This window comes from Pan paniscus, chromosome 4 (assembly GCF_029289425.2).
Source record: "Pan paniscus chromosome 4, NHGRI_mPanPan1-v2.0_pri, whole genome shotgun sequence".
Taxonomy (NCBI): domain Eukaryota; kingdom Metazoa; phylum Chordata; class Mammalia; order Primates; family Hominidae; genus Pan; species Pan paniscus.
The window spans coordinates 46585510-46602114 of record NC_073253.2 but is presented as its reverse complement, the minus strand read 5'-3'; the positions used below and the strand labels follow the sequence as shown (position 1 = coordinate 46602114).

Genomic DNA, 16605 nt, shown 5'->3' with positions numbered 1-16605 from the left:
TTTAAAAAAAGGAACAATAACCCAATGAGCCATTGTCTCTGGTAGGAGGTTGTCACCTTCATAAGATATATTGAAACAGAAAAACAGATAAAATTACTGTTACATACAATTACTGAAATGTTAACATATAAGTTCAGGGAATTACATGATATATATGACATAATATTTATTGAAAAATATTTTGTGCACATTAATTATAACTGTGTGAAAAGGCATTTATGTGTTCTTATGACTATCCAAAATGCACTCAGAATGATATACAATGATATAAATTTGTTTCAATATTTACTTATTAAAAATATAGAATTTTAGAAAAAAAATTAATAACCAAACAGACAAAACAAGTCCAATTTTCCAGTGTGTCTCTCTCCTGGAAAGAGGCATGAATTTTTGCTCCTCCTTTCCCCAGCACATGGTACAGTGCCTGGCACTTAGTAAATGCTCAGTGTACATTGGCCAAAAGTTGTCAAATAACAGCCAATTACTTTAGGACCAGGCTTTCTGCCAATGAATCTATGCAAGTGTATTGACTAGCTCATATATAAGCATTTCTGTTGCTGTCTTCCCCACTTAATGGTTTTATTCAGACTAGATTCACATGTATTCAGAGGAATCTTTTTTTTTTTTTTTTTTTTTTTGAGACAGAGTTTTGCTCTTGTTGCCCAGGCTGGACAACTCCAGCAACCTCCGCCTCCCAGGTTCAAGTGATTCTCCTGTCTCAGCCCCGCAAGGAGCTGGGATTACAGGCATGCACCACCATGCCCAGCTAATTTTTGTATTTTTAGTAGAGATAGGTTTCACCATGTTGGCCAGGCTGGTCTTGAACTCTTGACCTCAGGTGATCCACCTACCTCAGCCTCCCAAAGTGCTGGGATTATAGGCATGAGCCACCGTTATATATATATATGGTTTTGGTCTGAATGGTTTTGGTGAGAAATTAATTTTCCATTCAAATAGCTAAATTTAAGAAGTCCTCCAGTAGGCCTTGTCCTGGCAAAACAGTAATGAGGGAAGAATGATATCTCCTTGTCATGATCTGTGTTGTGATGCACTATGGTGACACACAAGGAAATGGAGAGCCATATAAGGAGTTTTAATTGTTCAGTTGAAACAGACTTCTGAATACTTATGATTCCCTCATCTTCATAGAATACTGAGGTTTTCCCTGAAAGAAGTATCACTGCTTTTTTAAGACAGGAAATAAGGTGGCTCTTGAGATTAGAGTAGGGAGATGCTTTCTCCACTACTCTCAAAAATGACACCAATGTCATGGGGTTGGTGGGGAGGGGACATATGAACACAATATGGTTAATGATTGAAGCTCCTCTGTCCTAGCTCTTCTGGCCCTGGGGTTGGGGTGTGGTATGTTCTTGGTGATAATGTGACTCTATGTGTGTGTGTGTGTGTGTGTCTATGTATGTATGTCTGTGTACTGAAAGTATGGTGTAACTAACTGCAGTAGCATTGGGAGTTCAGGCTACAATGATACAGAATAAATAGAGTTGCAGTAGAAATTTTCTCCGTTTACTGGAAATCTGGGGCTCTTCATTTTAATAACAGAGATGCAGTCTTAGCCTAGGTTCATTAGGAAACAGCCCGAGGCAAAAGCTAATGTGCTTTTCTGTACTTTATGGAGGGAGTACCATTCCAGGGAAGCAAGAGTGAGGAAGAAAAAAAGATGCAAGACAGGGAAGGAGGGAGAGAAAATACAATGGGGTTCATGTTACTGCGTGGACTACAGCTTCATACCATGCCCAGCTGACTACTCAGCCACTGGGATGTCTTTGTAGAGGCCACATGAAGAGGCAGCTCAGAACCACCCATACCCCCTGCACTTCTGGGTTGTATAACTGGTCACTCTGGGAAACAGCTGGGGAAGCCAAGGCCTCTGTGGGTCCAGCCAGCCAGTGCACGGTTTCTCCTTGTCAGTTGTGGATTGAGGGTCCACTGGTCAATATAGTGGCAATGGTGGCAGTAGTACCAGTGGCAGCAGAAGTCTCAGCTTTCTTCTATGGGAACACCTTGAGCCATTGCTAGGGCTTCTGTGGCCTAGGTATAAAAGACCTGTCTAAGGCTGAGGGGGAATAGGTGGGTCCAAGCAGCACACACTGAGTCTAGTGCAGGTGGGCATATGCGGATATGGCCACAGTTCCTCTAGCTCTTTATTCAGTACACAGAACTGAAGCAAGCTGTTAGAATGCCGGTGTCAGTGGAGGGAGGGACATGCCCAGTTCACTGCATGTTTCCCAGCAGTGGACAATGATTCTGAGAGGTGACAGCATGCTGGCAGCCCTCACTGGCTCTGGGCACCTCCTTGGCCTCGGCGCCTGCTCTGGCCATGCTTGAGGAGCCCTTCAGCCTGCTGCTGCACTATGGGAGCCCCTCTCTGGGCTTGCCGAGGCTGGAGGCTGCTCCCTCTGCTTGTAGGGAGGAGTGGAGTGAGAGGCGCTGGCGGGAACCCAGGCTGTGCACGGTGCTCGCAGGCCAGCGCAAGTTCCGGGTGGGCATGGGCTCCACGGCCCCCACACTTGGAGCTGCCGGCTGGTGCCACTGGCCCCAGGCAGTGAGGGGCTTAGCACCTGGGCCAGCAGCTGTGGAGCGTGCACTGGGTCCCCCAGCAGTGCCAGCCCCCTGGCACTGCACTCCAATTCTTGCCGGGCCTCGGCTGCCTCCCTGTGGGACAGGGATCCAGACCTGCAGCCCTCCATGTCAAGGTTTGTAAACACACCAATCAGCACCCTGTGTCTAGCTCAAGGTTCGTAAATGCACCAATCAGTGTTCTGTGTCTAGCTAATCTAGTGGGGACTTGGAGAACCTTTATGTCTAGCTAAGGGATTGTAAATACACCAATCAGCACTCTGTGTCTAGCTCAAGGTTTGTAAATGCACCAATCAGCACTCTGTATCTAGCTAATCTGGTGAGGACTTGGAGAACGTTTATGTCTAGCTAAGGGATTGTAAATACACCAATCAGCATCCTGCGTCTAGCTCAAGGTTTGTAAATGCACCAATCAGTGCTCTGTGTCTAGTTAATGTAGTGGGGACTTGGAGAACTTTTGTGTCTAGCTCAAGGATTGTAAATGCACCAGTCAGCACCCGCTCAAAACAGACCAATCAGCTCTCTGTAAAACAGACCAATCAGCTCTCTGTAAAATGGACCAATCAGCAGGATGTGGGTGGGGCCAGATAAGGGAATAAAAGCAGACTGCCTGAGCCGGCAGTGGCAACGTGCTGGGGTGTCCTTCCACACCAGCAGGCAGTGGCAACCTGCTACGGTCTCCTTGCACACCGTGGGAGCTTTGTTCTTTTGCTCTTTGCAATAAATTTTGCTGCTGCTCACTCTTTGGGTCCACACTGCCTTTCTGAGCTGTAACACTCAGCGCAAAGGTCTGCAGCTTCACTCCTGGGCCAGCGAGACCACAAACCCACCAGAAGGAAGAAACTCCAAACACGTCCGAACATCAGAAGGAACAAACTCCAGACACGCCGCCTTTAATTAAGAACTGTAACACTCACCGCAAGGGTCTGCGGCTTCATTGTTGAAGTCAGTGAGACCAAGAACCCACCAATTTCAGACACAATTCTGCTGAGCTGTTAGATCACTTATTTTCAACAACACCATGTAATGACTCTGGATATGACGACAGTAGAAACTATGGCCCTATACATGGTGGATGCTAAGATTGATTTTGTGGTTTTCTCCGTGAGACATAATGAGGACTGATTCACTGCTGGGTCCACTCTGAGGTATTGGACTTATCAGAGGAAGGGAAAGAAAGTTACTCATCCTTGATAAGGAAGCTTGGAATCATTTAATTAGAACAGTTAAAAAATATCTAATTTTTATATCTCAACTTAATAAAAAGGGACCTACCCGTGGTCTATAATCATCCATGCATCTTGATCACATTTTGAGGCATGAGTGAGTTACTTTGTTAGGGTAAAAAGTGAGAACGCAGAAGGTGGAAGAATAGAAGAGGACTTAGTATTGAAATGTTCCTTGGTAGTGATTTTAAGTTAGTACAGATGTAGTGGCACCAATGGCACTCTAATTATAACTTGGTAGGGCTCGGCACACGGATTGAGACATACACATTCCAAGAATTCAGCTTTTAGCAGCATGTGGAATACACCTCAGTCACTTAGTCAAGAGAATGGAATCCATACCCTTCCCCATATGTAATGTGTTAGTTTATATGTGCCATGCTATTTTGGAGAATAAATAATAATTGGCTGTGGGAAACCTGAATGATAAAAATATATTATGTGAATAGCAATTTCATTTTTTCAATAACCAATAAATACTTATTAAGTACTCAGTTGAGTTTTAAATGGCCTTTGGTTAGGCCCAAAATAGGTTTTTTTTTATCTTCATGTTATGTATTTTCAAACATTGAGGTTAGAGTCGATCAATGAACTTTCCATTTAGAGGGTCTGGCATTTCTCCCATGAGTCCTGTCAGTTAAATAAAAGATATTAAGATTAAAAGTCCTATAATGTCAAACAATTTCTGTCTTGAGGACTTGGTTTCTCTTCTGGGTGTATAATGCCACCGGAATATCTCATTCCTATTCTTACTGGCCTCATCATCTTGGTGAATTTATAGCTGCGGCTACTTAAGAGAGTGATAGCATTAGGCCACACAATGAATTGTTGATTTAAAATGAGTATTGATTAGAACCCAATCAATGAAGAATAAGAAAATATATATTTTTTTTCTGTGTAGAAGGAGGTTAGTGTTATTTAGGAATGGAATAATAAGCCTCTGGGTTTTGTTTGATTTCCGTTTTTCTATGTCTGGACAAGACTGAGACTTGTATTCACAGTATCCTGTGGCATCAATCACATTGTGCTTTGTACTGAGGCTGTTTTGCAACAGTCACTGAGATGGTTTGGCTCTGTGTCCCCACCTAAATCTCATCTCAAGTTGTAATCTCCACGAATTTTAATCCCCATGTGTCAGGGCAGAGACCTTGTGGGAGGTGACTGGATCATGGGGACGGTTTCCCCCATGCTGTTCTCATGATAGTGAGTGAGTTCTCATGAGAGATGATGGTTTTAAAAGTGTTTGGCGGGTCCCCCTTTGCTCTCTGTCTCTCCTGCCACCATGTGAGATGTGCCATGCTTCCCCTTCGTTTTCTACCATGATTGTAAGTTTCCTGAGGCCTCCTCAGCCACGTGGAACTGTGAGTAATTAAACCTCCTTTTAAAATAAATTACCCTGTCTCAGGTAGTATCTTGAGAGCAGTGTAAAAATGGACTAACACACTCACTTTTTTTTTTTTTTGACGTAGAGTCTCACTCTGTTGCCCAGGCTAGAGGGCAGTGGTGGAATCCCAGCTCACTGCAACCTCTGCCTCCCAGGTTCAAGCAATTCTCCTGCTTTAGCCTTCTGAGTAGCTGGGACTACAGGCATGCACCACCACATCTGGCTAATTTTTGTATTTTTAGTAGAGATGGGGATTCACGATGTTAACCAGGCTAGTCTTGAACTCCTGACCTGAAGTGATCCGCACACCTCGGCCTCCCAGAGTGCTGGGATTACAGGGATAAGCCACTGTGCCTAGCCTACACTCACTTTTTCACCTAGATTTTAATCTGCTTGAGGTCAGTGATGGTTTGTAGTATCGCTTACAGAGTCTTGAATTTAGTAATTCATGCTCTTGATTGCATAATAACTGAAATTTCTAGTAAATTATCCAAGGTTAGCTAAGGTTGCATTTTAATTTCCTCAGGACTCTGAAGTTTTGTAGAAGCATTCTGACACCTTGCCTTGAATCACATTTCAATAAATATTCTTATAAACTATTTCCAAGGAGGTGAACTTTTTTGAGTGTCATATGTAAGGAACCATATGAGAATAACATTGGCACCCCCAGTGACACTAAAGATATGTTCCAAGCATGCCTGATTACAAAGCCCATTGATTATGTCTGCAAATGTCCTGGATCTTTGAAGAAAGTATAACCTCTTATATACTTGCTTCCTTTGAGCAGAGTCCTTTATTTGTTTGGAAAACACTGGTTCATGTGCTACTCTGAAAACAGGGTTAAGACTAGGGAATTGACAGGGAGGATTCAGAATTGCTTCTGGAAAGAAAGACAGGCATTCAAATTCTCTTGGAATGAAGTTTTAGTTAAATCACAACTCTTTATTTGGTCCTGCATAGTCAGCACCCAGGTTTCTTTTGAAGTATAGTCCTAGGAGCTGTTAGTACCAGTGACCTTCTAAAGTCATGCCAAGGCTTAGCAGAGAGAGAGTGCTGGAGCTCAGACTAAAGATTATGAGAAGCTTGAACATATTCTGAGGATCCATCTTTGTCTGGTTCTGTTTTTTATGGTTGCTTTGAGCCATGAGCCCCCAGATGTTTAGCTGAGCCTTGAAGACAGTGGTGTTTGAATCAAGGACTCCATTGGTCACCCTCAGCCCAATGGACTCTTCAATGTAAACCAGGTGGAGGACTGTATTACCACTAACATACACAACATTTGCTTCTTTTTATACCTTTGGAGGTTACATCCTTCCTCCTCATTTCAAAATATTGGATTCAAAGGGCATGTTTCTGTTTTTATGTTTCTTTGGTTATGGGGTAGAGATATGTGTGATCACACGTATTGCTTTTCTTCTTTGAATCCTGAACTTTCAAACCCTTTCTAAGGATATCACAATGAGTCCAGGCTGCCTAATACTTCTTCCCCAGACCCTCTCCAGGATTTTGAGCCAAGTGTCCTCAAGGGAACTGTGTACCCATCATGCCTGAATGGAGGAGAGAAAAATGTGCCCTCTAGACATTGCAGTGGATGTCATGAATGCTCAGAACATTGATGCCTTTGCATCAATCTTGCTTAGTGCTAAAAGAGTGAAACTGGAATCTTCCTAACACAAATAAATGACAAATGCTTGTGGTGATGAATACCCCTATTGCCTTGATTTAATCATTACTCATCATATGCTTGCATCAAAATATCACATGTACCCCATAAATATGTACAGCTTTTATGTATCCATAATAATTAAAAATAAAAAATTTAAAAATCTTGTTTAGTGCTTTCATTAGGGGAATCTGCCCATGCGGGTGGTCTCCTAATGCATAGAGGTTCCTCGCCACCCCTCCCTGTCCAAGGCTAGATATGAATATGCATGAATTTGACTATAATTAGGTCACAGAAGAGATGCTGTGAATCATATCATTACCAGGGGAAATGATATATGGTACTGCTTTTGACAGAAACAATGTTTCATCCACATTTGGAGCTTCTTGCTTTCATTTGCCAGGTGATTGTAAAGGAAGGTCTAGTATAAGGCAGAAATACCTACCTTCTCTTGAAAATAGGTCTCTCTCAGGGACAGACATTATCTGGCATGGGAGGACTTGCTTTCTTGTGCCAATGGTGATTAAACAACAGCAACTAGAAAACAGCCTTGGTACATAGTGCCTGTTGCCATTTCTCATTTGTCAGAATGTCTTAAATTGCCCAGGGGTGTTTTTTCCTTGTTGTTATAGGTTTAATTATGGCAATGCCATCCTATGGGAGAGAACTAATTAACCTTTTGTCAAGAAACCAACTCTGATATATTGCATATGACATTAATGGCTCAGAGTGTTTCAGGGCAACTTTTTAAAGCTACTTTTCTGTTTTGTTATTGTTGACACCTTCAAAACAAAGGTGGTTTTTTTTTTTTTTTTTAGCAAATACAGTTGTATGCAACCTTTTGAAGCTGATATGGGTATTATATTGCTGCTGATAATTTTTAGTAAAAAAAGATGAAAAATAAAGTTCAATTTAGTGAACTGCAAGAGTTTCTCACAGGAGTGTTTACCATCTGAAATAAATGGAAAGGAGATACTGAAGTGAGGAAAGAGAGGGGAAGGAAGATGACATTCTGCAGATGCCAACCAAACACAAGATACTTCATATCTCCACAACCCTGCAAAGTAGGATTTATTCTCTTCTTTGTATAGATGAGAAAATTCAAAGTTCTGAGAGGATGTAAAAGTAAACTACAGAGTCAGTGGTCACATACAATCGGCATGATTTCAAAGGCTGGGCTTTCCCATAAAAACAAGTGACAATTGAGTAGTGCTTAATACCTTATGAGGCACTCTTTTGCCTGTTAAGCCACTTACTGTTGACAGTTGTTGCATTTGTGGATTACCTGTAGCATATCTTTATCTGTTTATACACACGCGCACACACACACACACGATTATGTAAAACACATCCACACACTTTAAAGATTCATAAACACTACTCAACTTAAGAAATAGAATAGTGCCAGTATCATAGACGTCCTGTGGGTGTCTCTCCCAGAAGGAACCACTACCCTGAATTTTATGTTAACTGCCCCCTTGATTTTCTCAATAGCTTTACCACCTAGTATATATCCATAAAAATATATCATTTATTTTTTCTATTTTTGAACTTAATATAAATAGAATCATACTGATTTCTGCGTCTGTGAATATTAATGTCTTACTTTTTTAAACTTTTTAAAATTATAAATATTTAAAGCATACACATGTGTATAAAGACTATGAAAACAAATACCCATGTACCCACCTTAATCAAATCTTCATAATTTGCTGTAATTGCTTCTGAGTTTTTTAAAAAAGAAATAGCACATTGTCAGGCCGGGCACAGAGGCTCATGCCTGTAATCCCAACACTTTGGGAGGCCAAGGCGGGCAGATCACTTGAGGTCAGAAGTTCAAGACCAGCCTGGCCAACATGGTGAAACCCCATCTCTACAAAAAAATACAAAAATTAGCTGGGCATGGTGGCACACACCTGTAGTCCCAGGTACTTGGGAGTTTGAGGCAGGAGAATGGCTTGAAGCTGGAAGGCGGAGGTTGCAGTGAGCCGAGATGAAATACGTTAGCTTCATTCTGAATTCCATTTTATATCCTGTCGTGTTTTTTTTCTGTCTTTCCTTAGTCCCATTTCTTGTATCATCTTATATTCTTACATATTCATGTCAGCTGTCTTAACTCCTTTCTGAAAAAATTGTAATAAATAAATAAAAATAATTTTCTCAATGACCCTGTAAGGTAAATGTAACCATTACTGTTACTTTATAAAGGGTGAAGAGGTTAGACAGCTCCTTCTAGGAAGAAACAGCTTCCCAGCCTTGGAGAAAATGCCTGGTACTAATGTATTTCCCTTTCCAAGAGGAAATTATGCTGAAATAGCCTGGTCAGATTTCAGGACACTCATGGGGGCCACATTTTCCATTGGGAGAAGTCCCACTCGTGAATATGGCTCTCCCTGCTGCTTCCTCCATCTAAACAATGACTAGAATAAGAACTTGGCTGAGACCTGTTTTTTCTTCCCCTTCTTGATGGCGAGGTAGCCAGGCTCTTCTCAAAAACACATTTTTGTATTTGGGAGTTCTTATCACATTTAACTTGGTGGCTGAAAGGAAAAGACCACACTGAGGTCTTAAGCTCATGTCAAGGACTCTTGTCCAATTTACCGGGAAACTCTGGTTTGCAGGTGATGTGCTTCTGGCAAATGGTAAAGTGGAGTCTTATTTCCCAGTTCTCATTGTCCTATGTGTGTGTGTGTGTGTGTGTGTGTGTGTGTATATATATATATATCCCATAGATCCATAGAGATATATATATCCCATAGATATATATGTATACATATATATACATACATATATATCCCATAGATATATATGTGTATATATATCCCACATATATATATATCCCATATATATATCCCATATATATCCCATAGATATATCCCATATATATATCCCATAGATATATCCCATAGATATATCCCATAGATATATCCCATAGATATATCCCATAGATATATCCCATAGATATATATATGCCATAGATATATCCCATAGATATATATATGCCATAGATATATCCCATAGATATATATATGCCATAGATATATCCCATAGATATATATATGCCATAGATATATCCCATAGATATATATGTGCCATAGATATATCCCATAGATATATATATGCCATAGATATATGCCATAGATATATATGTGCCATATATATATGCCATAGATATATATGTGCCATATATATATCCCATAGATATATATGCCATATATATATCCCATAGATATATATATATCCCATACATATATATCCCATAGATATATGTATATTCCATATATATCCCATAGATATATATAATCCCATAGATATATATATCCCATATATATCCCATAGATATATATATCCCATAGATATATCCCATAGATATATATATATATATCCCATAGATATATCCCATAGATATATATTTATATTCCATAGAAAACCACAAAGTTGGAGGCAGGTGGAGGGGTGCAGATGGTGGTGAGGATATAGGGCAATGCTTACTGGGCCAAGACAGAATTTGGACTTTTTGGCATCCTGGCTGTATTGCCACTTTACTATCTCAGCCCGATTTCTTCCTTTTTTTTTTTTTAGGTGTATAAATGACAGTGACTCTGTGTTTTTTTCTTATGTTTTATTTTCTTTTTAATTGACAAATAACAATTGTGTATATTTATGGAGTATACTGTGATGTTATAGAGTATAGGGTGGATTTACAGATTTACGGAGTACAGTGTGATTCCACATGTATACTTAGTGGAATGATCAATTTGGCTAATTCACATATCCATCACCTCAAATATTTAACATTTGTTTTTGGTGAGAACATATAAAATTCTCTTTTAGCAGCTTTGAAATCTACATCATCATTTACTATAGTCATCATTCTGTGCAACAGGTCACCAGAACTTATTCGTTTTGCCTACTGAAAGTTTGTACCCATTGACCATTGTCTCCCCTTTCTCCCTCTATCCCCTATCCCCCAGCTTCTGGGAACCACCATTTTTCTCTGTACTTCCCTGAGTTTGACTTTTCCTAGATTCTACAAATAAATGAGATTATATGGTATTTGTCTGTCTGTGCCTGGCTTATTTCACTTAGTATAATGTCTTCTAGGTTCATCCATGTTGTTGCAAATGACAGAATTTCCTGCTCTTTAAAGGCTGAATAGTATTTCACTGTGTATATACACTATATTTAAAAACTCCATTCATCTGTTCATATGCACTTTCATAGTTTACATGTCTTGGCTGTTGTGAATAAGGCTACAATGAATATGAGGGTGCAGACATCTCTTTGACATACTGATGTCAGTTCCTTTGGATATATACCCAGAAGTGGGATTGCTGTATTGTATGGTAATTTTACTTTTAGTTTTTTTGAGAAACTTTCCCACTGTTTTTCAAAGAGGCTGTATTAATTTATAATACCACTAGCAGTGTGTAAGTGTTCCTTTTTCTTCTCATCTTCTCCAACACTTATCTTTTATTTTTTTGATAATAGTCTAACAGGTTTGAGTTGTTATCTCATTGTTTTAATTTGCATTTCTCTGATGATTAAAGATGTTGAGCATTCTTTATATATCTGTTGGCCATTTGTAAATCTTCTTTTGATTAACGCCTATTCTGGTCCTTTGCACATCTTTTATAGGATTTTTTGTTTTCCTTTTATTGAGTAGTTTGAGTTCCTTGTTTATTTGGGGTATTAGTCCCTAATTCAATAGATGATTCACAAATATTTTCCCCCATTTGTGAGTTGTTTCTTCCTTCTGTCAATGGTTTCTTTTGTTGTGCTGTGTTGTTTCCATTTTTAGTTTGATCAAATCCAGTTTGTCTATTTTTGCTTTCATTGCCTGTGTTTTGGGGTCTTACCTAACAAATCACTGCCAAGACCAATGTTATGGAGCTTTCATCTATGTTTTCTTCTGGTAGTTCTACAGTTTCAAGTCTTACATTTAAGTTTTTAATCCATTTTAATTATTATATAAGAGGTAAGATAAAGGCCTATTTTCACTCTTCTGCCCATGGATATCCAGTTTTCTTGATACTATTAATTAAAGACTGTCCTTTCCCCACCATGTGTTCTTGGTACATGTGTAAAAAACCAATTGATCATAAATGTGCAGGGCTATTTCTGGGCTCTCCATCCTAATCCATTGGTTAGTGTGTCTGTTTTTATGCCAGTGCCATGTTGTTTTGACTACAATAGCTTTGTAATATATTTTGAAATCTGGTAGTGTGATGCTTCCAGCTTGGTTCTTTTGCTTAAAATGGCTTTGGTTATTTGGGGCCTTTTGTGGTTGCATATAAATTTTATAAATGTTTTGATCTATTTTTGTGAATAATGTTATTGAAATTTTGATAGTGATTTCATTGAATTTGTAGCTTTCTTGGGTAGTATGGGCATTTTAGCAATATTAATTCTTCTAATCCATGAACCTGGGATATCTTTCCATTTATTTGTGTCTTCTTCAATTTCTTTTATACTTTTCAGTATACAGATCTTTAGCCTCCTTTGTTAAATTTACTTATAAGTATTTAATTTTTTTGATGCTATTGTAAATGAGATTATTTTCTTAATTTCTTTTTCAGATAGTTTGTTGTTATGTAAAAATGCTACTGATTTTTATAAGTTGATTGTTTATCTTAACATTTTACTGAATTCCTTTATTCAGTAAAGGAACAAATTACTAAAAATACAATTTGGCTTTGTAATACATTCCTAAATATATTACAAAGCTATGGTAGTTCCACCTTTGCGTGTGTGTGTGTGTGTGGGTGTGTGTGAAGTCTTTAGAGTTTTCTAAGTATAAGAAGAGGCCATCAACAGAGACAATCACTTCTTTCTTTCCTATTTGAATGTCTTTCATTTCTTTTCTTTTGCCTAATTGCTCTGGCTGCTAGAACTTTCAGTACTATGCTGAATAGAAGGGGTGAAAATAGGCATCTTTGTCTTATCCCTGATCTTAGAGGCAACGCCTTCAACTTTTCACTATTGAGTATGATGTTAGCCGTGGGCTTGTCTTATGTGACCTTTATTGTGTTGAAGAATATTCCTTCTATACGCAATTTTTGAGAGTTCTTGATTATGAAAGAATGTTGAATTTTGTCAAATGCTGTTTTTTTTGGCATCTATTGAGATGATCATATAGTTTTTGGCCTTCATTCTGTTAATATGGTGAATCACATTTATTGATTTGCATATGTTGAATCATTCTTGAATCCCAGGGGTAAATCCCACTTGATCATGGGAAGGATCATTCTGAATCTTTTTAAATCATTTTGAAGGATTGTGGAATACAGTTTTATAGTATTCTGTTGAGGATTTTTGCGTCTATGTTCATCAGGGATATTGGCTTGTAGTTTTCTTGGAGTGTCTTTGTCCAGCTTTGTTAGCAAGGTAATACAGGCCTCATAAAATGAGTTTGGAAGTATCCTCTCCTCTTCAATTTTTTTGAAAGAATTTGAAAATGATTGATATTCATTCTTTAAATGATTGGTAGAATTTATCCATGAAGCCATCTGGTCCTGGGATTTTCTTTGATGGGAGATTTTAATTACTAATTTAATCTCCTTACTTGCTTTGATTTGTTCAGATTTTCTATTTCTTTGTAATTCAGTCTTGGTAGGTTTATGATTCTAGGAATTTATCCATTTCTTCCAGGTTGTCCAATTTGTTGGCATGTAGTTGTTCATAGTAGTCTCTTATGATCCTTTATATGTTTGTGTTATCAGTTATAATGTTTCCTCTTTCATTTCTGATTTTATTTATTTGAGTCTTCTGTCATTTTTCCTTAGTCCAGCTAAGGATTTGTCAATTTTGTTCATCTTTTCAAAAAACCAACCCTTAGTTTCATTGATCTTTTCTGTTGTTTTTCTATTCTGTATTTCATTTATTTCTGCTCTGATCTTTGTTTTATCTGTTAATATTGGGCTTTCTATTAATATTGGGCTTAGCATGTCCTCCCCACCCCCAGGTTCCTTGAGGTATAAAGTTAGGTTGCTTATGTGGGATTTTTTTCTTTTTTGATATGTCTTTATTACTATAAACTTCCCTCTTGAAGCTGCTTTTGCTGCATCTCATAATTTTCCTTAATTCCTCTTGTTATTGATTTCTAGTTTTATACCATTGTGATCAGAAAAAAGTTTGATATCATTTTGATCTTCCTAAATTTGTTTAGACCTGTTTTGTGACTTAACATTTTGTTTATCATGGAGAATGTTCCCACTGCACTTGAAAAGAATATGCATTCCATTGTTGTTAAATGGAATGTTCTGTATATGTCTGTTAGGTCCATTTGGTCTAAAGTGTAGTTCAAGTCCAATGTTTCCTTACTGAATTTATTTTTTTTGAGACAGAGTCTCTCTCTGTCACCTAGGCTGGAGTGCAGTGGCACGATCTTGGCTCATTGCAACCTCTGCTTCCCAGGTTCAAGCGATTCTCCTGCTTCAGCCTCTTGAGTAACTGGGATTACAGGTGCGCCACCATGCCTGGCTAATTTTGTATTTTTAGTAGAAATGGGGTTTCATCATGTTGGCCAGGCTGGTCTCAAACTCCTGACCTCATGTGATCCACCCACTTCAGCCCCACAAAGTGCTGGGATTACAAGCATGAGCCACCATGCCCAGCCTCCTTATTGAATTTTGCCTAGATGATTCGCCTATTGTTGAAAGTGAGGTATTTAATCCCTTATAATTATTGTGCTGCAGTCTATGTCTCCCTTCAGATCTCCTCATGTTTGCTTCATATATTTAGTTACTCATCCCAATTTCCTTTTTTTTTTTTGGCAGAGAAATAACTTGCTATAAGAGAAGTTTGCTGAGTTCAACACTTTCTCAAAGTGTAGTCTAGAATAAAATTGCTAAATGCCTGGAGAAAGGATAACCCTCCTCCCTTCTGCATTTCATAGCAAACACTGAAAACAATTTCCCTATTTTCTGCTAAGCTTCACATGGCTTCACAATCCCAGACTATATCCTTATTCTGTCAGTCATTACCTATTGATGAGAGATGGCATACATTAGAAACATAGTCACCAATTTGGATGAATTAACCAGGGCTCTTGTCTTATGAAATACTTAAGAAATTCTGGCTCCAGAGTGTAAAAGGTTGGGGGAAAGTATCAAAGACCTGTACATTACCTTGCTAATCTGTGCTCCATCCGTACTACCAATCATCACTTGATTATTATATATATATACATATATATATAAAACACATGTGTATATATATCTCATTTTCTCTCTTACCTCCTTTATTATTCTTACTCAGTATGTGCCTAAAATTAAAGTATATATTTATTCACTTGATTGTGTCTTTCTTGTAATAATTAAAACTTTACTGGGCAGAGGTCTGCTTGTGTACTACTCTATCTTTAGCCTTTAGAACTGCAGTTGGCTCATTATATATGCTTTAAATATTTGTTGAATAAATGAATAAATATATGAATGAGTGTAAATGAGACTCATTACTTTTTAAATTTATTTTTAATGAATCCAGAAAGAAAAAAACCTCAGTTCCACTGAATGCCAATTAGGAAGCATTCATCCATAGGAGCTGCATTAGGAAAATCCACTCTGAGAATGGAGGCACCACTGAGAATATGGAAAAAAGAAATTTAGGGACAAAACAAGCCTCAGTCCTATTGCTTGAGCCCAAGACAGATACTGGTTCAAAACCTGCCCTACATCTGTATTTTCTAGTAATTGACCTTAAAAAAAACCTCCTGTATTATCTAAGGTGCTTTGAGCTGGAATTTTTGTTAATTGCAACTGAGGTTATTATATATCTGTAGGGATGACGTCTGTGACAAGCAAGTTTGGATTCAGAGAGGAAAGAAGAAGGGCAAAGCAGGAGCTCAGAGTAGGGCCAGATAAATAGAAACTGCAGGTACTTCAAAATTTTGTCTACAGTAGGCTGGATCTATCTTGCCTCCTCCTCCCCAATGTTTTTTTGAAGGCAATATGAGCTATGATAGGAGATGATGCTGAGCTCAAATCCCTTATCTAGCACTGTCAGGAGTGTGACCTTATCTCAGACCTAAGCTTCTTTGTGTGTAAAAGGAGGATAATACCTGATTACAGGGGTTGCGGGAAATTAATAAAATAAGCACGTGTCATTTCTAGCACCTAGACTGTGCTCAGTGATGTAAATGTTCTCTTGCTTTGGTGATCTGACAAAGGAAAGTTGAACAATTATGTCCCAGATGGATGCTGAAAAATTTATTCAAAAGTAGTTAATCCTATGTAAATGGTGTTTCTAAATTGCTGCCTGTTTTTGAAGGACTAGAGTTTCATATAATGAATTAATGACTTTCAAAATAACTTGTCAACAGCAATAATCCCAATGAGAGGAGCAAAAACTTATTTTGGAGGAGAAACTGGAAAATTTCCTGCATTTTATTTGGAACAGCTGTGGTGCAATTCCTTTTACATGCCTTTGCTCCCCTAAAACATAGTGGGGCTGATTGAAGGATACATAAATTAATTAGGAAAGACCTCCTATTGTTGCCTGGAGCAAATTTATAACTACAGAGGATACTTGAAGTCATGTGTTTTATTCACTATAATGTTCAACAAGTTTATGTGTATGAGCTCAACTTTTTTTTTTTTTCTGGAACTTTGAGTGAATGGAACTTAGTATATGGCAAGATCTAGGTGCTGTGCTACTTTCCCATGATAAACTGAATGCTTTCCCTAAAGATAGTTGATCTATTGAGTTTAATGACGATTTCCAACATTTCCTTT

General features: G+C 38.4%; 1 long non-coding RNA gene across 1 annotated transcript in view; it reads right to left on the bottom strand.

Annotated features, from left to right (window-relative positions):
* LOC117980280 (uncharacterized) overlaps window positions 1-16605 on the bottom strand; it is a 64961-nt gene that overhangs the window by 17154 nt on the left and 31202 nt on the right. Inside the window, exon 2 of the long non-coding RNA XR_004671537.2 lies at window positions 8788-8994. This is a non-coding gene — a long non-coding RNA (uncharacterized LOC117980280). The remainder of the gene's footprint in view (window positions 1-8787; window positions 8995-16605) is intronic.